Source organism: Hemiscyllium ocellatum (assembly GCF_020745735.1).
Source record: "Hemiscyllium ocellatum isolate sHemOce1 chromosome 27 unlocalized genomic scaffold, sHemOce1.pat.X.cur. SUPER_27_unloc_3, whole genome shotgun sequence".
NCBI classification, from domain to species: Eukaryota; Metazoa; Chordata; class Chondrichthyes; order Orectolobiformes; family Hemiscylliidae; genus Hemiscyllium; species Hemiscyllium ocellatum.
The window spans coordinates 1,352,695-1,377,657 of record NW_026867498.1 but is presented as its reverse complement, the minus strand read 5'-3'; the positions used below and the strand labels follow the sequence as shown (position 1 = coordinate 1,377,657).

Here is a 24,963-nt window from a genome sequence, read left to right as displayed (position 1 = left end):
CCAAACACACACCACCCTCTGTGTGAAAGAGTTGCCCCTTAGCTTCCTCCTAAATATTTTCCCCCTCATCCTAAATCTATGCCCTCAAGTTCTGGACTCGCTCCCACTACCCTGGGGAAAAGGCATTTAAAAAGTTGAACAGCCAGACAATGCAAAAGGAATAAAATCTGAAGCCACAGGAAAAAATGGGATTCTATCCTTTTTTTCCCCGATTTGCATTTGGACGCTTAAAAACGTCAGTAATAATGGCATCGCCACAGAGCATACTGCGCATGCTCCTCGGTGTCAGTAAGGCACAACGCATATTTGCCGGTGTCAGCAAATCACTGCGCATGCTTCTTGCTCTCCGTCGAAAGGCGCGCGACCTACTTTTGACGAACCAATACAATGCCAAGGAGGACCGGAAGAAGACCGGTCCTCCTGCCAATCAGAACCCCCCATGTTGTCTGAATGCGGAAGGTGCTCCATGAGTTTCCGAACCTGCTGCTGATTCTCTGCCTCTGAATGAAGATTCACCTTCACGCCGGACTGCAACTTCCCTCCTTTGTCCCACTTCTGTGAGTACGGCGCTCTCTTTTGCCACTGCCGTTTTCCATTTATTTTTAATGCTGGGCTCAAGGGCTGTGGGTTTTACTCCCACAATCCAAAGGTGTGCAGGTTAGGTGAATTCCCCATTGTAATCAGGGATGTGTAGGTTAGGTGCATTACTAAGGAGTAAGTGTAGAGTAATAGGAGAATGGGTCTGAATGGGTTGCTTTTCGGAGAGTTGGTGTGGACTGGTTGGTCCGAAAGGCCTCTTCCCACACTGCAGGGGTTCTATAAATTATTGACTTGTAGAAACTGAAAGGAAAAGTTTTTTATCCCCAGGAATCCTTTTCAGCTTTCAGGCTTCTCCAGCTCCAGTTATCATGAAGGAAAGGTCAAGCTCAGTGGGGAAAGGCTGAGGAATAGCATATCTTGGCTCTCACCCAAGTATTCTCCGAAGAAAACCATACACCTGGATGGGGACATGAATAGGAAGCATTCAGAGGGTTATGGGCCAAATGCTGGCAAATGGGTCACTAGATTAATTTAGGATATCTGGCTGGCCTGGACTGAAGAGTTTGTTTCTGTGTACTCATTACAGACGCCCCTCTTCTAGGTGTTCCCTATACCAGCTGTTATTTGCATGAAATAATCTGACAATTGTTGACTTCCATCAACCTATTCCATCCGGAGAAATTTCCTCTCTCTGCAAAGTGTGGTTCACGTTGGCAAGTTCAATCCTCCTCCGGTCCTCAGGAACACACTATAATGCGCAACGTTCTCAATGCCTGTTTAACGTTCAGTGGGGAAACTACTTTCAGTCAGAAATGTTTTTGGCAAATGCACTGCTCCCACGAGAGCTCATGGACCCACAGTTAAAATGCTTTTAACAGCCTGATTTTTTTATTTTCTCGCCTTCCCAGGATGCAGAATTTCTCTCACCAGAAATTGTTTGCCCTGAAAAATATCCAGCAGGAAGATGATTATGGAGCTCTCAGTAAAAATGTCTCATGGGTCACCCAAGATTAGAAATGGAACAATATCTCTTTTCAAAGTTACTGTTCTGTTTTCCCTTTCAAACCACCTCGAATTTAAGGTGTTCCATTGTAGCATTTAATTATGATCCATTAAAAGCAGTATCCCGTCTCATCTGAGTGAGGAACTGACTCAACAAGCGAAATAACTTTTCAGTTTGCTCTTTAGATGTGACATCCTCTCCCTCTCTCTGATGCAACAGGATTACCAGAGCTGGAAGTACCACTCTCGGAATACAATTGCTGATCGACAGTTTACTTCAACTGCTTAACATAAGGATTTAAAAGCTGCTAGCCCGATCTCGCGCAAAGTACAAAAAACAAACTGTTCACCCGTGCCTGCGCAGAGTAGGAATTTCACTTGGAATAGATCACAAAATAAGAACTGTTACCAGTCCCACAACTCATGTGTTTCCCATGGACAAAGTTAAAAATCACATAACACCAGGCTATAATCCAACAGGTTTGTTTGGAAGCACTAGCTTTCGGAGCGCCGCTCCTTCATCAGGTGGCTGTGGAGAATGAGATCATGATCACAATTTATATCGAAAGGAGTCTAGTGTCATGGAAGTGTGACACATCAGACAATTTTAGATTAAATTTTTCACCTTTAGAATGGGTTTCTGTTCTTTGGCATGTCAATCCCAGAACTTGTTTTTTGTTACATTCTCAAGAATGTCATTCAAATGCACAGCTTTTCTAACAATAAGTGTGAATTCTGTCTGCACCCGAATGTTGAGTCAGACTGACGTCTTGCTTAAAGAAAAACTCTACATTTAAATGACATTTTTGAGAAGCTAATTTATAGAATAGTGTGTAGAGGTTCAGATGGATTGGCTGTGCTAAATTACCCATAGTGACCCTAGATGTGCAATTTCGGGTTGATGGGCCATGGGATGGATGTGGGCGAGATGATCTTTGGAGGGCTAGCATGGAATAGATGGGCTGAATGGCCTGCTTCCACATTGTTGGCATTCTATGACTCACCCCACAAAGGAGCATTTTATCCGCATCAATCCTGTCAAGCCCCTTTCAGAATTCTACTGCTTTCAATAAGGCCACTTCAATAAGATCCCATTTGTCTGCGTTTGGCCCATGTCCCTCTAAACCTTCCTATTCATGTACTCATCCAAATGTCATTTATAATTTGTAACTTCATCTGCATCTACCACATCCTCATCCAACTTCATTCCACGTGTAAACTGCCTTCTGTCAAAATGTTGCCGCTCAGGTTCCTTTTAAATCTCTCTCCTCTCACTTTAAAGAAATGTGCCCCCTAGTCTTGAGCTCCCCTACGCTAAGGAAGAGCCCTTACCTCCACTCCCCATGATTTTATCAATCTCAATGATGGCACCCCTAACTCAAACCCTCCAGTCTTGGCAACATCCTGATAAATCTTTACTGAACCCTCTCGAATAGAATTCTCACACTCTGCACTCCTGAAACATTTACCATTTCAAACGATACTGGCTGCTCATTCACTGATCCAACTGATAAGCGACATGGGAAGCTTAGTGCAGAAGGCTGAAAGAAATGAGTAGCTTTAAAACCAAAACCTCTCGGAGCTCAAAGCCTTCAATGAGAGTCTGAGCTCGGCGTTAAGTTCACTTCACCTTTATTGTGACCCAACCTTGTCAAAGCTTCAAATCCCCCTCAGCAAAAAGGCAGAGAAAAAGTAGCTGCTTTTTAAACAGCTCAAGATAAAGCACACTCACTCACGCTTATACGCCCACCCAACCTCACTGTCTTCACTATTGGTCAGCACCGAGATGTCCCTTTCTAATTGGATCCTTAGTACAGCCGTAACCCAGAGGAAGCATTGTCTCACTCAGCAATTTCAACCCATACCCTGTATAGTGCCATCTGCTGCAGCGGGATTCAAACCCGGGAGTCCCGGGAGCTGGGCTGATAGTCCAGTGAATAATGACATTCAGCCTTCACTCCTTCAATCCCCCTGCGATGGTACGTGAACTCGCTGGTGCCTCCGGAGGTTGGAGGAGCGGGTGAAGGCCTTCCCACACTTGGGGCAGGGGAATGGCCTCTCGCCAGTGTGGACCCGCTGGTGGGCCAGCCTGTCGGAGGAATTGCTGAAGGCCTTCCCACATTCAGGACAGCTGAAGGGCCTCTCCCCAGTGTGGACCCGCCGGTGAGTCCTCAGGTTGGAGGAATTGCTGAAAGTCTTCCCACACTCTGGGCAGCTGAAGGGTCTCTCCCCGGTGTGGACACGCCGGTGGCTCTGCAGGGTGGAGGAATAGCTGAAGGCCTTCCCACACTCAGGGCAGCTGAAGGGCCTTTCCCCCGTGTGGATCTGCTGGTGCCTCAGCAGGGTGGAGTTGTTGGTAAAAGCCTGCCCGCACTCTGGGCAGCTGAACGGCCTCTCTCCTGTGTGGACCCGCTGGTGGGCCAACAGGGCGGAGAAAAACACGAAGGCCTTCCCGCACTCGGGGCAGCTGAAGGGTCTTCCCCCCCCGTGTGGTCCTGCTGGTGGGCCAGCAGGTAGGAGGAATGTCTGAAGGCCTTCCCACAGTCGGTGCAGGGGAATGGCCTCTCCCCGGTGTGACTGCGCCGATGAGTCTCCAGGGCAGACGGGACACAGAAGCCTTTCCCACAGTCCCCACACTTCCACGGTTTCTCCACAGGGCGGGATTCCTCGGGTTTCTCCATGGCCAAAGCTTCAGCTGCACACAAACACGTGTAGAGCCCCTCCCTGCCGTGAAATCCCCTTTCCAGGCCTTCTTTAAGCTGTTTCAGGCTCCACACACAGTGCACTGCAACAGTGGGGTCTCTCGTCCAGTCCCACTGATGCTGAAAACATACTCAGACAGGAACCAAAAAGCTTTGATTCCTCTCTCAGAAATCACGGCGAAAATCTTTGCTGGCCCCAGTGGACTGAGTGACTGTTAGACATTGACATCAAAGTGAGGACCGGAGATGCTGGAGAGTCAGTCGAAAAATGTGGCGCTGGAAAGTCACAGGGGTGTCAGGCAGCATTCGAGGAGCAGGAGGGTCAATGTTTCGGTTATAAGCCCTTCATCTGTTGATTTTAAAACTTCCCTCTTCAAATCTTCAAAAATTCTGTCAGAATAGATTACAAAAGTCATCACTGTCAGTGCAGGGTAGAAATTCTGAACAAGCAATTCTACTTTTTGCAGAACATTCTTTTCTTTTGTTATTCCACAAAATTTAAAGCACATCCCACTCTCCCTCCCCCTCTGTTCTCACTCCACTCTAACTAATTCCCCTGAAGGTGCTGATTCAGGATCTTACAGGGACAGAAAAAGCAAAAATGTCAAGACTGACATCTCTCTGAACTTTGGATACCTCCACCTGAAAGTTAATATCTTTCCCAACACTGGGGTCCTGCTGAGAGTGAGCAGGTCTGATTTTGGGAAGCAAAAAAAAGTGTGCCAATTCAGGGTGAACCTGCCTCGCAGCTTCTTGAGCAAGGACCAGACACAAGATGGTTAATGTCCCCAGGAAGGTGGGAGCAAAATGAGACGTCAAGGCATTAACGCCGACATTAGAGAGAAAGTGAACCTATTGACGTGGCAAAAGTTAGTGGAAAGCCAGAGTCATAGAGATGTACAGCACAGAAACAGACCCTTCTGTCCAACACGCCTGTACTGACCAGATATCCTAAATCAATCTAGTCCCATTTGCTGGTATGTGGCCCATAGCTGGGATCATCCCCACCCTGTCCTGAGACCTTGATGCCTCCAAGCTGACCCTCAAAGGTTCAGTTTGTCCCTCCATTCTTTCCCAGTTGTCTTTTGTAGGTTTTGAAAACTTCCCCAATCCTCTGAGTATAGGATTTGGGAAGTTATCTTGTGGCTGTACAGGACATTGGTTAGGCCACATTTGGAATATTGTGTGCAATTCTGGTTTCCTTAGTATCGGTAAGATGTTGGGAAACTTCAAAGTGTTCAGAAAAAATTTACAAGGATGTTGCCAGGGTTGGAGGATCGATAGGGAGGCGAGGGCTGTTTCCCCTCAGCGTTGGAGGCTAAGGAGTAACCTATAAAATCATGAAGGGCATGGATAGGATAAATAGACAAAGCCTTATCCAGGGGAGGGGGTCGGGGAGAAAAGAGTCCAGAACTAGAGGGCATATGTTTAGAGTGAGGGGAAAAGATACAAATGAGATCTGAGGTGAAACCTTTTCACACAGAGGGTATTACGTGTATGGAATGAGCTGCCAGAGGAAATGGTGGAGGCCAGTACAATTGCAACATTTAAAAGACATCTGGACAGGTGTATGAATAGGAATGGTTTGAAGGGATATGGGCCAAATGCTGGCAGTTGGGATGAGATTGGGTTGAATATCTGGTTGGCATGAACGGGTTAAACCGAAGGGTCTGTTTCTAAGCTGTACATCTCCATGACTAGTTGGACCACTTCCCGCTCCTCTGCCCTTGAGCCCCAGTTTTCTCATTTTCCCTCCCCCCACCTTGTCTCAGTCCCAACCCTCGAACTCAGCACCACCTGCCCAACCTGCAATCTTCTTCCTGACCTCTCCACCCCGACCCCCTCTCCCACTCCGGCCTATCAGCTTCACCTTAACATCCTTCCACCTATCGCATTTCCAACGCCCCTCCCCCAAGTCCCTCCTCCCTTCCTTTTATCTTAGCCTGCTTGGCACACTTTCCTCATTCCTGAAGAAGGGCTCATGCCCGAAACGTGGATTCTCCTGATCCTTGGATGCTGCCTGACCTGCTGCGCTTTTCCAGCAACACATTTTCAGCTCTGATCTCCAGCATCTGCAGTCCTCACTTTCTCCTCTTGCTAATATACCACTTGCCTTGCTGATTGCTTGCTACACCTGTCTGACAAATGACAGTGACTGGTGTAGAAGGATGCTGAGGCCTCTTTGTCCATCCACACATCATTCCTGATAAAGGGCTCATGTCCAAAACGTCAACTCTCCTGCTCCTAAGATGCTGCCTAACCTACCGTGCTCTTCCAGTACCACACTGTTTGATCCTGATCTCCAGCATCTGCAGTTCTCACTTTCTCCACATTCAAATACATCTTCATTTAAACAATGCACCTCCTTTCTGCGTTTTTTTTCCACAGCCAAGGGTATAACTTCATATTGTGGTACTGCATTTGCCATTGTCGTCTTCTCTATATCGGAGAGCGAGTGCAAACTTGGGGAACGATTCGCTGAGCATGGCAGCTGTGCCCGCAGAGGGCGACCAGACCTCTCAGTCACCACCCATTCCAATTTCCTTCCCACTCCCTTTCTGACATGACCATCTTTGGCCTCCTCCATTGCCACAACGAATCTAACCGCAAATTGGAGGGACAACACCTCATCTTCCGGGCAGCTTGCAGCCCGAAGGACTCAACGTTGAGTTTTCCAATATCAAAAATCCTCCCTCTCCATTCCTATCCCCGCCCTCCTCCCTGCCACCAACAAGATTCATTCCTCCGATTGACCAACCAGGTCGTACCCTCTGTCTTGACCTTTTCCCACTTCACCCCCACCCCCTTTTCTCTGCAGCTTCTGCACCCAGCCCCTGCCCTGAAGAAGGGTTACAACCGATTCGTCGACTTCTCCACTATCTGATGCCTCCTGCCTAACTATTTTGCCAATTGAGATACAGACCTGGATCAACGTTTCCGGAGTCTGTCCCTGCCGAATTCACTCTTTCCTTTCAGTTGCTGCAAGTCAACAATTGAACTACAGAATGAAAAAGAAATGGAAAAGGGGGCGAGATAAGAGAGTGCCGTACTCACAGATCTGGGACAGAGGAAGGAATGTGCAGTCTGGGTAAAGCTCAATCTTTATTCAGAGAGAGAGGATCAGGAGTCGCAGCTTGAGAAGTTCAGAGTCCAACTTCCGCATTCAGACAATGGGCTGCCTCTGATTGGCAGGAGGACCAGGCTCCTTCCGGTCCTCCAATGCTGCCTATTGGTCAATCAAAAGAAGGTCCCGCGCCTTTTTTGCGTACAGCAATGAGTATGCTCAGTGTTTTGCTGACACTGGTAAGCATGCGCACTGCGTTGCTGACACTGGCAAACATGCGCAGTATGCTCTATGGGGATGTTTGTGTTCCTGACAGATTTTAAATGTCCAAATGCCAACGGGGTGAAAAGATAGAGCCACAATTTTTTTTCCCTGCGGCTCGATATTTTATTCCTTTTGCATTTTGTCTGGCTGCTCAACTTTTGTATGACGTTTCCCCTTGTTGTGGGGGCAAGGCACCGAGACCAGAAGTGGAGGGCATAGGTTTAGGGTGAGAGGGGAAAGATTTCTGAGGGTCCGAAGGGGCAATCCTTTCGCACAGAGGGTGGTATGTGTATGGAATGAGCTGCCAGAGGAAGTGGTGGAGGCTGGTACAATTACAGTATTTAAAATGCATCTGAATGCGGATATGGATAGGAAAGATTCAGAGGGGTAAGGGGTGACATGCTGACAAATGGATCACTAGATTAATTAGGACATCTGGTCAGCGTGGACCGCAGGGTCTGTTTCTGTGCTCTACAACTCTGAGTCTATCTTTAGATAGTATGGAAAATAAAGAGCATGAAAGCATGGGAAGGGTTAGAGCATGGAGACTACCGCCAATTTGTTGCAAAGGATAGTGGAAAGCTCTTATACCAATTAGCAGAGTAAGGTTGAGGCTGAAAGGTCACTATGGCAAGATGAGATAACATTCAGTAAAGTTAGCCTCACCTGCTAAGTATGATTGACAGGACGGGAACAATAAATATTTGGGACATGACATTAAATATCTAATTAATAATGAGTAGAGTCACCCTGCTTGAGACTATTGATAATAAATATCTAATCATGACATTAGGAAAATATTAAGTAGGGTCTGGAATGCAAGACCGTTGTTGCAAAAGCTGACATTAAATCTCCAACTGTGACATTAGAATAACATTAAGTAGAATGTAGGAAAAACTGTGAGGGCACAAATAAAGAGATAATGGGAACTAACATCACTGGTTATTGTGTAGCAAGCGTGAGGAACTTTTGATTAATATAGTTGGACATGCTAACAAACACACTGCTCAGCTGGAGAAAACACTGCCTCCTCTGTCCAGGAATAAACGCTGGAAAGGTTGTATTGTTCCTAGGGAGGAGGATGGTCCCTGGCTACACTCTGAAATCTATCAGCTAGTAAATGGGGCAGAACTATGGAATTTAATCTCCAGGCATTCTGCGAAATTTAATAAGAGAAGGAAGGAAGTAATAAATAGTAGATCACTACAGAGTGCTGAGGAACAAAGGGTCCTTGCTGTCCAAGTTCAGAAATCCCTGAAGGTATCAGTATAGGTCAAACTGATTAAACAGCCTGCAGGTTGTGCATTTTTTGCGAAAAATACAATGTATCTGCAAATATAATTCTGCAAATACAAATTCACCCCCATGGATGTACATGTTTATGTGTGTGAATGAGACAGAGTAAAGTCTATTGCGTGCTGTATATCCCGATGTCTACTTGATAACAGATGCTTTAATTCTGCTGGCATAAATATTGTTATAAATCATAGCTGTTATAAATCATAAGTCCCAGCTCGGACTACACTGTGTGTCTGGATGGTTGACAGGCTGGGGATTGTGGCTTGGGTCTGAATTGACTGAATGTTTTATTGTTCCAGAAGGTGTAGGGGTGGGGGGTCAAAGCTTCAGCAGAAATCCAGCAGAGCAGAACAGACCAATATCTTACTCTGTGGGTACAGGGACATCAGAGGACAGATAAATCAGGACCTGAATCCAAGCTAACACTAGACTTCCCTGTGATCAGTGCTTTGATGAGCAGCGCCAAGCCTCTACCTTCACCTCGCTTCCCATTTGACTATCACCTTGATATTCAGGATGCAATCCTTGTCATCCTGAAGCCATGCCTCTGTAAGGAGTCTCAGATCATAATTATTCTCTTCAATGTGTGCAGTCAATTTTGTTACAATGCACCACACATTCAGATACATCGTTTTTATTTTCACGTTTTGTGATCTTCAGAATCCGGTTTTGATTGCTGGTACATTTACTCACCTTGTCCCTTTCTATTGTTCTCTGATCATTTTCCACATCACTATATTGCTCACCGGCCTTGATTTGGATTGGCCATGCTAAATTGTCCATAATGTACAGGCATGTGAAGGTTAGATGGGGTAGCCATGGGAAATGCAGGGTTAGAGTTTCATAGTAAAAGAAGTAGTAGTTGGCCATTTGGCCCATCGAACCTGCTCCACCGTTCATTATGATCATGACTGATATATGCGTCATCTGAGATCCTCCTCCCTGCATTGTCCCAACTACCCTTAATTCCCATACCATGCAAATACCCATTCCACTGTGTTTTGAATATTCTTAATGAAGATGCCTCTACTGCTTCCTTGGGCAGGGAATTCCATAGATTGACTACTCTCTGGGAAAAGCAGTTCCTCCTTATCTCTGTCCTAAATCTACTCTCCTCAACTCAAGGCCTGGTCTCATCCTGGGTAGGGTAGGGTAGGGCTTCATCCCCACAGTGCAATAAATTCCCACTTTCCACCAAACTCCCAGATGTACTCACTCACTCAGTTGCTGTCTCACAAACGAAATACTTCATTGTAACTTCTTTTGCTCCCAGTAAGGGCAACCCATCTTGGAAAGCTGCTCTGAAAGTCCAACCAGACTTCTGCATTCACCAGAGACAATTCCCGGATAACAGCACAGAAACAGACCCTCCAGCCAAACACGTCCATGCTGACCAAATATCCTAAATTAACCTTGTCTCATTTGCCCATATATCCCTCTAATCTCTTCCTATTCATGTACCCATCAAGATGGGTTTTAAATGTTGTACCTGTTCCAGCCTCCACCACTTCCTCTGGCAGTTCGTTCCATACATGCACCACCCTCTGTGTGAAAAGGTTGTCCCTCATGTCCCTTTCCCCACTCACCTAAAATCTATGCCACTTTGGTTCTGGACTCTCCTACCCTGGGGAAAGACCTTGCCCCTTATAAAGGTTAACCCTCAGCGTGCGATGTGCAGAAAGTGAGACCTGCAGATGCTGGAATCAGAGTCTAAAAGTGTGGGGCTGAAAAAGCACAGCAGAACAGGCAGTATCGGAGGAGTGGGAGAGTCGACATTTCAGGCCCGAGCCCTTCATCAGGAATGATGCATGGATGTACAAAGGGGCCTCAGCGTCCTTCTACACCAGTCATCAGACAGATGCACAAGCAATCAGCAAGGCAAGTGGTATATTCGGAAGATGAACTGGGATTAGCAGTGGGAATGTCATCCTGCAGTTAGGGGGTCATTGAATATATCCAAGGCTGAGTTCATCTGTTTTTTGAACAACAGCGTGTGGATTTTTATGTTGTGTGGATGAGGTTTTCTTTTTTGTTGACAGTGGTTAATGTGTTGGATGCAGGTTCAATAACCACGTTTAAAGTGGAAGGCAAGAAAGTTTTAAGACCACGACAGAACAGTTAGTTGGACAGCACAGAAACGGACCCTTCAGCCCTACTATTCCATGCTGACTATGTTTCAGTGCCACTTGCCAATGTTTGGCCCATATCCCCCCGCACCTTCCCTATTCATGTACTTATCCAAATGTCTTTTAAAGGTTGCATCTGTTCGTGCATCCACCACTTCCTCTGGACATTCATTCCATACATGAACCACTCTCTGTTTATGAAAACCTTTTCTGGATTCTGTCCCACTTCGTGGATTCATTTCCCTTTCCGTTCGGTTGGTGCAAGTCAAAAATTGAAGCCCAAAATGAAAAAAAAATGAAAAAGGAGTTGAGAAGAGAGCGGTGTACTGGCGGAGTAAGGAGGTTGCAGTCTGGAACAAACTCAATCTTCATTCAGAGAGGAGCAGCACCTTCCGAAGCTCGTGTTCCAACTTCTGCATTCAGACAACAGGAAGGCTCTGATTGGCAGGAGGACCTATATCCTTCCGGTCCTCCAGGGCTTCCAATTGGCCCACCAAAAGAAAGTCGCGATGCGTGCGGCGAGGAGCACGCGCAGTATGCTCTCTGGTGATGCTGCTGTTCCTGACAGAATTTGTGTCCAAGTGCCAAGAGAAGTAAAAAAAGGGGAGATCCACCCTTTCTTCCCCCCTGTGATATTTACCTTTCCTACACGCCCCATGACTTTATAAATCGAAATAAGGTCACCAGTCAACTTGTGGTCGTCGATAGGGCGACCAGAAGTGTACTCAGTACTCTACACGTGGTCTCACCAATATCCTGTACAACCTCAATGTGATGTCCCAACTCCTACACTGAACGGTGTGAACAATGAAGGCAAGTGTGCCAAACGCCTCCTTCACCACCCTGTCCAGCAATGATGCAACTTTCAAAGAACTATGTCCCCGATTTGGAGATGCCGGTGTTGGACTGGGGTGTACGAAGTTAAAAATCACACCACCATTGTCCCTCCCAGTCTTTCTCTCACTCCAACCTTTGCCTCCCCCCAGTCTTTCTCTCACCCCACCCTCTGTCCCCCCCAGTCTTTCTCTCCTATTACCATGAAATTGGTTCCGACTGTTGTCGTGGATAAAATGCAGAGAACGACCAGGAGACGCAGAGAGTTCTTCAAGAAGTAGGTCGTTTATTTGCAAACAAAAAGACCGTGACACTCGAAAAGCAGATTCTCGAATGCCCACAAACCTCAGGGTCTGCAGTTTTAAAATATCTTTTTTTAATCATGTTTGTGTTAGCTTATCAGCATGTCCAACTATATTTATCAACGTACCTCAGTCTAGCTACACAATAAGCCAGTGATGTTAGTTCCCATTATCTCTTTAGTTGTACATTCTACTTCATGTTATTCCAATGTCTCGGTTAGAGATTTAATGTCAGCTTTTGCAACAACGGTCTTTCATTCTAGACCCTACTTAATATTTTCCTAATGTCATGATTAGATATTTATTGTCAGTAGTTTCAAGCAGACTGACTCTACTCACTAACAATTAGATATTTAATGTCATGTCCCAAATATTTATTGTCCCAATAATGATAGTTAGCAGATGAGGCTAACTTTACTAACTGTGTTATCTCATCTTGCCATAGTGACCTTTCAGCCTCAACCTTACTCTGCTAATTGGTGTAAGAGTGTTCCACTATCCTTTGCAACTGTAGTGGACAGCGAAGAGAGTTACCTCAGATTACAACAGGATCTGGACCAGATGGGCCAATGGGCTGAGAAGTGGCAGATGGAGTTTAATTCAGATAAATGCGAGGTGCTGCATTTTGGGAAAGCAAATCTTAGCAGGACTTATACACTTGATGGTGAGGTCCTAGGGAGTGTAGCTGAACAAAGAGACCTTGGAGTGCAGGTTCATAGCTCCTTGAAAGTGGAGTCACAGGTAGATAAGATAGTGAAGAAGACGATTGGTATGCTTTCCTTTATTGGTCAGAGTATTGAGTACAGTAGTTGGGAGGTCATGTTGCAGTTGTACAGGGCATTGCTTAGGCCACTGTTGGAATATTGCATGCAATTCTGGTCTCCTTCCTATCGGAAAGATGTTGTGAAATGTGAAAGGCTTCGGAAAAGATTTACAAGGATGTTGCCAGTGTTGGAGGATTTGAGATATAGGGACAGGCTGGGGCTGATTCACTGGTGCGTCAGAGGCTTGTGGCGGGGGGGGGGGGGGGGGTGACCTTATAGAGGTTTACAAAATTATGAGGGGCATGGATAGGATAAATAGGCAATGTCTTTTCCCTGGGGAGTCCAGAACCAGAGGGCATAGGTTTAGGGTGAGAGGGGAAAAATATTAAAGAGACCTCAGGGGCAACATTTTCATGCAGAGAGTGGTACATGTATGGAATGAGCTGCCAGAGGAAGTGGTGGAGGCTGGTACAATTGCAACATTTAAGAGGCATTTGGATGGGTATATGAATACGAAGGGGTTGGAGGGATATGGGCCGGGTGCTGGCAAGTGAGACTAGATTGGATGGGGATATCTGGTCGGCATGGATGGGTTGGACCAAAGGGTGTGTTTCCATGCTGTACATCTCTCTATGACTCTATGAACTGGAAATGGTCTCCATGCTCTAACACTTCCCATGCTTTCATGCTCTTTATTTTTAGATAGTATGGAAAATAGAGTCACAGAGCTGTAGAGCACAGAAACAAACCCTTCAGTCTACGTCGACCAGATGCCAGCATGTCGCCTCTTATCCCTCTGAATCTTTCCTATTCATATCCCCATCCAGATGATGTGATTGTACCAGCCCCCACCACATCTGACAGTTCATTCCAAACAATTGTGGCTCTATCTTTTCATCCCGTTGGCATTTGGACACTTAAAATCTGTCAGGAACACCATCCCCATAGAGCATACTGCGCATGTTTGCCAGTGTCAGCAACGCAGTGCGCATGCTTACCAGTGTCAGCAAAACACTGAGCATGCTCATCGCTGTACGCAAAAAAGGCGCGAAACCTTCTTTTGATGGACCAATACGCAACCTTGGAGGACCGGAAGGAGCCTGGTCCTTCTGTCAATCAGAGTCAGCCCATTGTCTGAATGCGGAAGTCGGACCATGAGCTTCTGAAGCTGCAGCTCCTGATCCTCTCTCTCTGAATAAAGATAGAGCTTTACCCAGACTGCACATTCCTTCCTCTGTCCCAGATCTGTGAGTACGGCACTATTTTGCTCCCATTCCATGTATTTTTCATTCTGGGGTTCAGTTGTTGACTTGCAGCAACTGAAAGAAAAGAGAGTGAATCCGGAAGGGGACAGACTCTGGAAACGCTGGTCCAGGTCTGTGTCTCAATTTGCAAAATAGACAGGAGGTGGAGAAGTCGCCGTTTCAGGTGTAACCCTTCCTCGGGGCTGGGGCTGGGACTGGCTGGAGAAGCTGCAGATGAAGGGGGTGGGAGTGAAATGGAGATGGGTCAAGACAGGTAGAGGCTACGACCTGGTTGGTCAATGGGAGGAATGCATGGGGTTGCTGGCAAAGAACAAGGAGGGAGGTTTTTTTGAAATTGGAAAACTCAACGTTGAGTCCTTCAGGCTGTAGGCTGCCTGGAAGATGAGGTGTGGTCCCTTCAATTTGCAGTTAGGTTCGTTGTGGCAATGGAGGAGGCCAAAGATGGTCATGTCAGAAAAGGGAATTGTAATGGGTGGTGACTGGGAGGTCTGGTCGGCTCTGTGGACCCAGCTGTGATGCTCAGTGAACCGTTCCCCAAGTTTGCGCTCGCTCTCCCCGATATAGAGAGGACCACAATTGGCAAACACAGGACCACGATATGAAATTATAGCTTTGGCTGTGGCAAAGAAAAACAGAAAGGAGGTGCATTGTTTAAATGGAGATGTATTTGAATGTGGAGAAAGTGAGAACTGCAGATGCTGGAGATCAGGCTCAAACATTGTGGTACTGGAAGAGCACGGTAGGTCAGGCAGCATCTCAGGAGCAGGAGTGTTGACGTTTTGGGCACGAGCCCTTCATCTAGACTGATGTGTGGATGGGCAAAGAGGCCTCAGTGTCCTCCTACTCCAGTCACTGCCAGTTGTCAGACAGATGTAGGAAGCAATTGGCAAGGCACGTGTTATATTAGCAAGAGGAATTGAGTTCACAAGTGGGATGTCTTCCTGCAGTTAGGGTGTCATTGAGTATATTCAAGGCTGAGGTCATCTGATTTTTGAACAAAGAAGTGGATGTTTGTGGGGGAAGGCGAGAACATGGTTTAAGACCAGTATAGAATGGTTCCAGAGTCATACAGCACAGAAACAGACCCTTTAGTCCAACCTGTCATAGAGATATACAACATGGAAACAGACCCTTTGGTCCAACTCATCCAACTCAACCAACAATCTGGTCCCACCTGTCAGCACCTGGCGCACATCCCTCAAAATCCTTCCCATTCATGTACCCATCCAGATGCCTTTTAAATATTGCAATTGTACTAACCTCCACCTCCGACAGCTCATTCCAAACATGTCCCACCCTCAGTGTGAAAAGGTTGCTCCTCAGATTTCTTCTGTATCTTTCTCCCCTCACTCTAAACCTATGCCCTCTAGTTCTGGACCCACCCCCTCCTGGGAAAAGACCTTGGCTCTTTATCCTATTCATGCCCTTCATAATTTTGTAAACCTCTATAAGGTTACTCCTTAGTCTCCAACGCTCCAGGGAAAACAGCCCTAGCCTCCAAATAGAACAAATCCTCCAACCCTGGCAACATCCTTGTAAATTTTTCTGAACCCTTTCAAGTTTCACAACATCTTACTGATAGTAAGGAAACCAGAATTGCACACAATATTCCAAATGTGGCCTAACCAATGTCCTGTACAGCCACAACATAACTTCCCAAATCCTAAACTCAGAGGATTGGGAGAGTTTTCAAAACCTACAAAAGACAACTGGGAAAGAATGGAGGACAAACGAAACCTTCAAGGGTCAGCTTGGAGGCATCAAGGTCTCAGGACAGGGGGTGGGGATGATCCCAGCTATGGGCCACATGCCAGCAAATGGGACTAGATTAATTTAGGATATCTGGTCAGTACAATTGTGTTGGACAGAAGGGTCTGTTTCTGTGCTGTGTATCTCTATGACTCTGGCATTTGCCAGAGTCAGGAGGTTCATTTTCTCTCTACTTTCAATGTTAATGCCTTGACGTCTCATTTTGCTCCCACCTTCCTGGGGTCGTTAACCATTTTGTGTCTGGTCCTTCCTCAAGAAGCTGCGTGGCAGGTTCACCCTGAATTGACACTTTCTTTTTGCTTCCCAAAATCAGACCTGCTCACTCTCAGCAGTATCCCAGTGTTGTGAAAGATATTAGCTTTCAGGTGGAGGTATCCAAAGTTCAGAGAGACGGCAGTCTTGATGTTTTTGCTTTTCTGTCCCTGTAAGATCCTGAATCAGCACCTTCAGGAGAATTAGTTCGAGCCGAGTGAGAACAGAGGGGGAGAGAGAGTGGGATGGTGCTTTCAATTTTGTGGAATAACAAAAGAAAAGAATATTCCACAGAAAGTAGAATTGCTTGTTCTGAATTTCTACCCTGCACTAATGACCTTTGTAATCTCTTTTTACAGAGCACAGTAGCGCCTCGACATACGAACAAACCCGTTCATGTACAAATCGGTTTACGAACAGGAGCGTACGTAAAATTTTGCTTCAACGTACGTACGAAATTGAAGGTACGAACACAAAAGCTCTCGGGCCCCGCGTGATCTCATTCAGTTCGTCTTTGGCGTGTGCGCTGTGAACAGCCATCCAACCATTCTTACGCTATCCGAACAATGGGAAAAGTTAATTCAGTTCGCGAACTTTTCGGATTAAGTTCATAAGTCGAGGCGCTACTGTATTTGAAAATCTGAAGGCGGAAGTTTCAACATCAACAGATGAAGGGCTTAAGCCCGAAACGTTGACTCTCCTACTTCTCGGATGCAGCCTCACCTGCTGTGCTTTTCCAGCGCCACACTTTTCAATACTGACTCTCCAGTGTCTGCAGTCCTCACTTTGACGTCAATGTCTGACAGTCACTCAATCCATCGGGACCGCAACGGTTTTCATCGATGATTCTGTGAGAAGGAGCAAAGCTTTTTGGTTCCTGTCTAAGTACGTTTTCAGCATCAGCGGGACTGGATGAGAGACCCTACCATTGCAGTGCACTGAGTGTGGAGCCTAAAATAACTATACAGCCTGGAAAGAGGAATTCACAGCAGGGAGTGGCTCCACACTTCGGCCATGGAGAAACGCGAGGAATCCCACCTCTTGGAGAAACCATGGAAGTGTGGTGACTGCGGGAAAGGCTTCCGTTTTCCATCTTCCCTGGAGATTCATCGGCGTAGTCACACCGGGCAGAGGCCATTCACCTGCCCAGTCTGTGGGGAGGCCTTCAGATATTCCTCCACCCTGCTGACCCACCAGCGGATCCACACGCGGGAGACGCCCTACAGCTGCCCCGAGTGCGGGAAGGCCTTTACCCAGGTCTCTGGACTGCAAAACCACCAGTGGGTCCACACAGGGGAGAGGTCCTTCAGCTGTCCCGAGTGCACGAAGGGCTTCAGCAATTCCTCCTCTCTGCTGAGGCACCAGCGGGTCCACACGGGGGAGAGGCCCTTCAGCTGCCCTAAGTGCGGAAAAGCCTTCAGGGATTCCTCCTCTCTGCTGAGGCACCAGCGGGCCCACACTGGGGAGAGGCCCTTCAGCTGCCCCGAGTGCAGGAAGGCCTTTATCCAGGTCTCTGGACTGCTAAACCACCAGTGTGTCCACACAGGGGAGAGGCCGTTCAGGTGCCCAGACTGCAGGAAGGCCTTCAGCAATTCCTCCTCTCTGCTGAGGCACCAGCGGATCCACACGGGGGAGAGGCCCTACAGCTGCCCCGAGTGCAGGAAGGCCTTCAGCAATTCCTCTGCCCTGCTGAGCCACCAGCGGGTCCACACGGGGGAGAGGCCCTTCAGCTGCCCCGAGTGCGGGAAGGCCTTCAGCAATTCCCCCAACCTGCTGAGGCACCAGCGGGTCCACACAGGGAGAGGCCCTTCAGCTGCCCCGAGTGCAGGAAGGCCTTCAGCAATTCCTCCGCCCTGCTGACTCACCGGAGGGTCCACACGGGGGAGAGGCCCTTCAGCTGTCCTGAGTGCGGGAAGGCCTTTACCCGCTCCTCCCACCTGCTGAGGCACCAGCGGGTCCACACGGGGGAGAGGCCCTTCAGCTGCCCGAGTGCGGGAAGGCCTTCAGCAATTCCTCCGACAGGCTGACCCACCAGCGGGTCCACACTGGCGAGAGGCCATTCCCCTGCCCCAAGTGTGGGAAGGCCTTCATCAGCTCCTCCCACCTCCGGAGGCACCAGCGAGTTCACATTCCATCGCAGGGGGATTGAAGGAGTGAAGGCTGAAAGTCCAGTGAATAATGACAATCAGCCCAGCTCCCGGGACACCCGGGTTTGAATCCCGCTGCAGCAGATGGCGCTATACAGGGTATGGGTTGAAATTGCTCAGTGAGGCAATGCTTCCTCCGGGTTACGGCTATACCAAGGATCCAATTAGAAAGGGACATCTCGGTGCTGACCAATAGTGAAGACAGTGAGGTTGGGTGGGTGTATAAGCGTGAGTGAGTGTGCTTTGATCTTGAGCTGTTTAAAAAGCAGCTACTTTTTCTCTGCCTTTTTGCTGAGGGGGATTTGAAGCTTTAACAAAGTTGGGTCACAATAAAGGTGAAGTGAACTTAACGCCGAGCTCAGACTCTCATTGAAGGCTTTGAGCTCCAAGAGGTTTTGGTTTTAAAGCTACTCATTCCTTTCAGCCTCCTGCACTAAGCTTCCCATGTCGCTTATCAGTTGGATCAGTGAATGAGCAGCCAGTATCGTTAGAAATTGTAAATGTTTCAGGAGTGCAGAATGTGAGAATTCTATTCGAGAGGGTTGAGTAAAGATTTACCAGGATGTTGCCAAGACTGGAGGGAGGGTTTGAGTTATCAGGAGAAGCTGGGACTTTATTCACTGGAGCACAGGAAATTAAGGGGTGTCATCATTGAGATTGATAAAATCATGGGGAGTGGAGGTAAGGGCTCTTCCTTAGCGTAGGGGAGCTCAAGACTAGGGGGCACATTTCTTTAAAGTGAGAGGAGAGAGATTTAAAAGGAACCTGAGCGGCAAGGTTTTGACAGAAGGCAGTTTTCACGTGGAATGAAGTTGGATGAGGATGTGGTAGATGCAGATGAAGTTACAAATTTTAAATGACATTTGGATGAGTACATGAATAGAGGGACATGGGCCAAATGCAGACAAATGGGATCTTATTGAAGTGGCCTTATTGAAACCAGTAGAATTCTGAAAGGGGCTTGACAGGATTGATGCAGATAAAATGCTCCTTTGTGGGGTGAGTCATAGAATGCCAACAATGTGGGAGCAGGCCATTCAGCCCATTTATTCCATGCTAGCCCTTCGAAGAGCATCTCGCCCACATCCATCCCATGGCCCATCAACCATGAGGGCGGCACGGTGGCACAGTGGTTAGCACTGCTGCCTCACAGCGCCTGTAGACCCGGGTTCAATTCCCGACTCAGGCGACTGACTGTGTGGAGTTTGCACGTTCTCCCCGTGTCTGCGTGGGTTTCCTCCGGGTGCTCCGGTTTCCTCCCACAGTCCAAAGATGTGCGGGTCAGGTGAATTGGCCATGCTAAATTGCCCGTAGTGTTAGGTAAGGGGTAAATGTAGGGGTAGGGGTATGGGTGGGTTGCGCTTCGGCGGGTCGGTGTGGACTTGTTGGGCCGAAGGGCCTGTTTCCACACTGTAAGTCTAATCTAATCTAATCTAAAAAAACCCTAAATTGCACATCTAGGGTCACTATGGGTAATTTACCACAGCCAATCCACCCGAACCTTTACACTCTAATCTATAAATTACCTTCTCAAAAATGACATTTAAATGTAGAGTTTTTCTCTAAGCAAAACGTCAGTCTGACTCAACATTCGGGTGCAGTCAGAATTCACACTTATTGTCAGAAAAGCTCTGCATTTGAATGACATTCTTGAGTAGGTAACAAAAAACAAGTTCTGGGATTAACATGCTAAAGAACAGAAACCCATTCTAAAGGTGAAAGATTTAATCTAAAATTGTTTGATGTGTCACATTTCCATGACACTAGAATCCTTTCGATATAAATTGTGATCATGATCTCATTCTCCACAGCCACCTGATGAAGGAGCGGCGCTCCGAAAGCTAGTGCTTCCAAACAAACCTGTTGGATTATAGCCTGGTGTTGTGCGATTTTTAACTTTGTCCATGGGATACACATGAGTTGTGGGACTGGTAACAGTTCTTATTTTGTGATCTATTCCAAGTGAAATTTCTCCTCTGCGCAGGCACGGGTGAACAGTTTGTTTTTTGTGCTTTGCGCGAGATCGGGCTAGCAGCTTTTAAATCCTTATGTTAAGCAGTCGAAGTAAACTGTCGATCAGCAACTGTATTCCGAGAGTGGTACTTCCAGCTCTGGTAATCCTGTTGCATCAGAGAGAGGGAGAGGATGTCACATCTAAAGAGCAGACTGAAAAGTTATTTCACTTGTTGAGTCAGTTCCTCCCTCAGATGAGACTGGATATTGCTTTTAATGGATCATAATTAAATGCTACAATGGAACATCTTAAATTTGAGGAGGTTTGAAAGGGCAAACAAAACAGTTTCTTTGAAAAGAGATATTGTTCCATTTCTAATCTTGGGTGACCCATGAGACATTTTTACTGAGCGCCATAATCATCTTCCTGCTGGATTTTTTTCAGGGCAAGCAATTTCTGGTGAGAGAAATTCTGCATCCTGGGAAGGCGGGGAAATTAACATAAAAACAGGCTGTTAAAAGCATTTTAACTGTGGGTCCACGAGCTTTCGTGGGAGCAGTGCATTTGCCAAAAACATTTCGGAGGAATTCTGTCGAACTGTTGGACTGAAAGTAGTTTCCCCACTGAACGTTAAACAGGCATTGAGAACGTTGCGCATTATAGTGTGTTCCTGAGGACCGGAGGAGGATTGAACTTGCCAACGTGAACCACACTTTGCAGAGAGAGGAAATTTCTCCGGATGGAAGAGGTTGATGGAAGTCAACAATTGTCAGATTATTTCATGAAAATAACAGCTGGTATAGGGAACACCTAGAAGAGGGGCGTGTGTAATGAGTACACAGAAACAAACTCTTCAGTCCAGGCCAGCCAGATATCCTAAATTAATCTAGTGACCCATTTGCCAGCATTTGGCCCATATCCCTCTGAATGCTTCCTATTCATATCCCCATCCAGATGTATGGTTTTCTTTGGAGAATACTTGGGTGAGAGCCAAGATATGCTATTACTCAGCCTTTTCCCACTGAGCTTGACCTTTCCTTCATGTTAATTGGAGCTGGAAAAGCCTGAAAGCTGAAAAGGATTTCCTGGGGAAAAAAAACTTTTCCTTTCAGTCGCTACAAGTCAATAATTTATAGAATCCCTGCAGTGTGGGAAGAGGCCTTTCGGACCAACCAGTCCACACCAACTCTCCGAAGAGCAACCCATTCAGACCCATTTCCCTATGACTCTACACTTACTTCTGAGTAATGCACCTAACCTACACATCCCTGATTACAATGGGGAATTCACCTAACCTGCACATCTTTGGATTGAGGGAGTAAAACCCACGGCCCTTGAGCCCAGCATTAAAAATAAATGGAAAAATGGTAGTGGCAAAAGAGAGTGCCGTACTCACAGAAGTGGGACAAAGGAGGGAAGTTGCAGTCCGGCGTGAAGGTGAATCTTCATTCAGAGGCAGAGAATCAACAGCAGGTTCAGAAACTCATGGTGCACCTTCCGCATTCAGACAATATGGGGGGTTCTGATTGGCAGGAGGACCGGTCTTCTTCTGGTCCTCCTTGGCATTCTATTGGTTCGTCAAAAGTAGTTCGCGCGCCTTTTCGGCGGACAGCAAGAAGCATGCGCAGTGATTTGCTGACACCAGCAAATATACGTTATGCATTACTGACACCGAGGAGCATGCGCAGTATGCTCTGCGGAGATGCCGTTATTACTGATGTTTTTAAGCGTCCAAATGCAAATCGGAAAAAAAAAGGATAGAATCACATTTTTTCCTGTGGCTTAAGATTTTATTCCTTTTGCATTCTGTCTGGCCGTTCCATACATGTACCACCCTGTGTGTGAAAAGACTGCCCCTTAGGTCTCTTTTATATCTTTCCCCTCTCACCCTAAACCACATCATTCCAGATGAAGGGCTTGTGCCGATAGGTCAACTTTCCTACTCCTTGGATGCTGCCTGACCTGCTGTGCTTTTTCAGCACTGCACTTTTTGACTCTGATCTCCAGCATTAGCAGTCCTCACTTTCTCCACTTTCCAATATATCACCATTTAAACAATACACCTCATTTCTGCTTTTTTTTTCCACAGCAAAGACTAACTTCACACTGTGGTACTGCACTTGCCACATGTTTGAGGCACAGACCTGGACCAGCTTTTCCAGAGTCTGGCCTCTTTCTGGATTCACTCCCTTTCTTTTCAGTTGCTGCAAGTCAACAATTGGATCCCAGCTGAAAATGTGTTGCTGGTTAAAGCACAGCAGGTTAGGCAGCATCTCAGGAATAGGAAATTCGACGTTGAGCATAAGCCCTTCATCAGGATGTTTCCTGAAAAAGGGCTTATGCTCGAAACGTCGAATTTCCTATTTCTGAGATGCTGCCTAACCTGCTGTGCTTTAACCAGCAACACATTTTCAGCTGTGATCTCCAGCATCTGCAGACCTCATTTTTTACTCGAACAATTGGATCCCAGCAAGAAAATAAAAGAAATAGAAAAGGGAGTGAGAGTAGTGTGTGCTGTTGGACAGACGAAGGAAATTACAGTCTTGGATGAATCTCAAACTTCATTCAAAGAGGGAGGAGCAGCAGCAGCTTCAGAAGCTCATGGGTCAAGATTGAAGTCGTGCTGGAAAAGCACAGCTGTTCAGGCAGCATCCGAAGAGCAGGAAAATCGACATCTCGGATTCAGACAATAGGGCTGCTCTGAATGGTAGGAGGACCAGACTCCCTCCGGTGTTCCAGTGCTCCTCATTGGTCCGGCCGCTAATACTATTCTTCCTATTACAGGGCGGCCACAGGTGTACTCAGGACTCCAGAAAAATGGCCTCACCAACATCCTGTACAACCTCAACATAGAACAAAGAAAATTTACAACCCAGCAATAGGCCCTCCAGCCCTCCAAACCTGAGCTGATCCAAATCCCCTGTCTAAACCTATTGCACAATTCCTGAATCTGTATCCATCTGTTCTCCAATGACTCATGCATCTGTCCAGATGCACCTTAAATGAATCTACCGTCCCTGCCTCTACTACCTCTGCTGGCAATGCGTTCCAGACACTTATCACCGTCTGAATAATGTACTTTCTGTGTGCATCTCCAACATGATGTCCCAACGCCTGTACTCAGCATGGGAACAATGAAGGCAAGTGTGCTGAACACCTTCTTCACCCCCCTGATCTACCAGTGATGTAACTGCCACGAACAATGAACCTGAACACCTCCAGGTCTTTGTTCCACAACACGACTCGGGCCCTACCATTACCTGCTCAAGTCTTGCCCTCCTTTATTTTAGCAAAATGCAACTCCTCACTGATATCCGTACCCCTCTCATACACACACACACTCTCTCTCAGACATACACATACACCACCCTCTCAACACACACACCCTCTCGCAAGTTCATACTCCATCACAATCTCACTTTATCAAGCAGGCACACATGCTCTCACACACACTTCCCTGATGAAGGGATGTTAGGATATTATAGAAGCCCATGAGAGGACAGAGATGTAGTTACTTCTTAGGACATTGGGGGCGCTGTGAACCTATAGTTTAAAATGAAGACCAAAGTAATTTTTAATTCTGGGATTATTGCCATAACAACTAACAAAGCTGATGTTCAAATGAAAGAACATCAGCAAGGTCAATTTTGCCTGCTAAACTAAGTGATTAGATTAAGGTAAACTATGTGATAAAAAGACTAGGAAAAATGTCTCAATCATAGTAATTCTTTGTGTCCATGATACAGAATGTTCCTAATATATGTAAAGCCTTTGTAAAAATGTTTCCAGAATACATAGAACCTTTGTTTGCAAATTATACCATTTTGAAGAAGGCTTTTGTTTGTGAAAGATCACGTTGCATGAATTGAGATTAGAAAATAATATAACTAATGGAGCTTATCGATAGATTTTCAGAACTTGTACATTTTCTCCAGCGAACCATTCGATCTTTCGTGCTTCGCTGTAACAGCTAAGTTTCTGCTGCTAAATAAACGTACCTGCTTTTTATCAAATAATTGGGTAAGTGTGCTCACTCCTTAAAAGAACACGCTTGGACGAATTCCGTCCTAACAGATGGTGACCCTCTAAGTGGAGGAGGAGACCACAGGTTGGCAGATTGGGAGGCAGACAAATTTTTCGGCCGAAACTTTAAGGTGAGGAAGCGCCTGTTATATCAAAAGCTTCCAGTAGTTAACTTTTGAGTTAGACATTTGTCTGCTTTTTAATCCTCACCAACTTGAAATTGAATTGATTTGGACACAAAGGTACAGAATCTTAGCTGGTAAGTCACTTTAAATCTTCTAGTGTTAATTTCTCTCCGATGTTAAAATTCTTCTAGGTGAGAGGAACCGCGGACCCCGTCGTGCACACTAAAAATTCTTAGAAGTGAGGAGTCTCCGCCGTTAAAATTCTTCTAGGTGAGGGGATTAGCTATCTCTGCCGTGCAAATGTAAAAGTCCTAGAAGTGAGGAGGGAAAGTGTCGTAGAATTTGTCTCCGCCAGTTTAAAATTCTTCCAAGTGAGGGGTGTGGCTAACCTTGATGCGCAAAGTGTACACTAAAAATTCTTGGGAGTGAGGAGACTTACAGTAGGAATTAGTCTGAACCGTTTCCTTGTAGGGATTTTTTCCGCTCAGACGTCTATTCTTAAAGACGTACTGTTTTGAAAGCGGATCCCA

General features: G+C 46.5%; 2 pseudogenes; one reads left to right on the top strand and one right to left on the bottom strand.

The window, feature by feature from the left end:
• The window catches only part of LOC132808003 (zinc finger protein 850-like), a 132,319-nt pseudogene extending 124,922 nt beyond the window's left edge, over positions 1-7,397 (bottom strand).
• Positions 7,398-14,045: 6,648 nt separating this feature from the next.
• On the top strand, positions 14,046-19,488 carry LOC132808018 (zinc finger protein 835-like; annotated as a pseudogene).
• Positions 19,489-24,963: the final 5,475 nt, after the last annotated feature.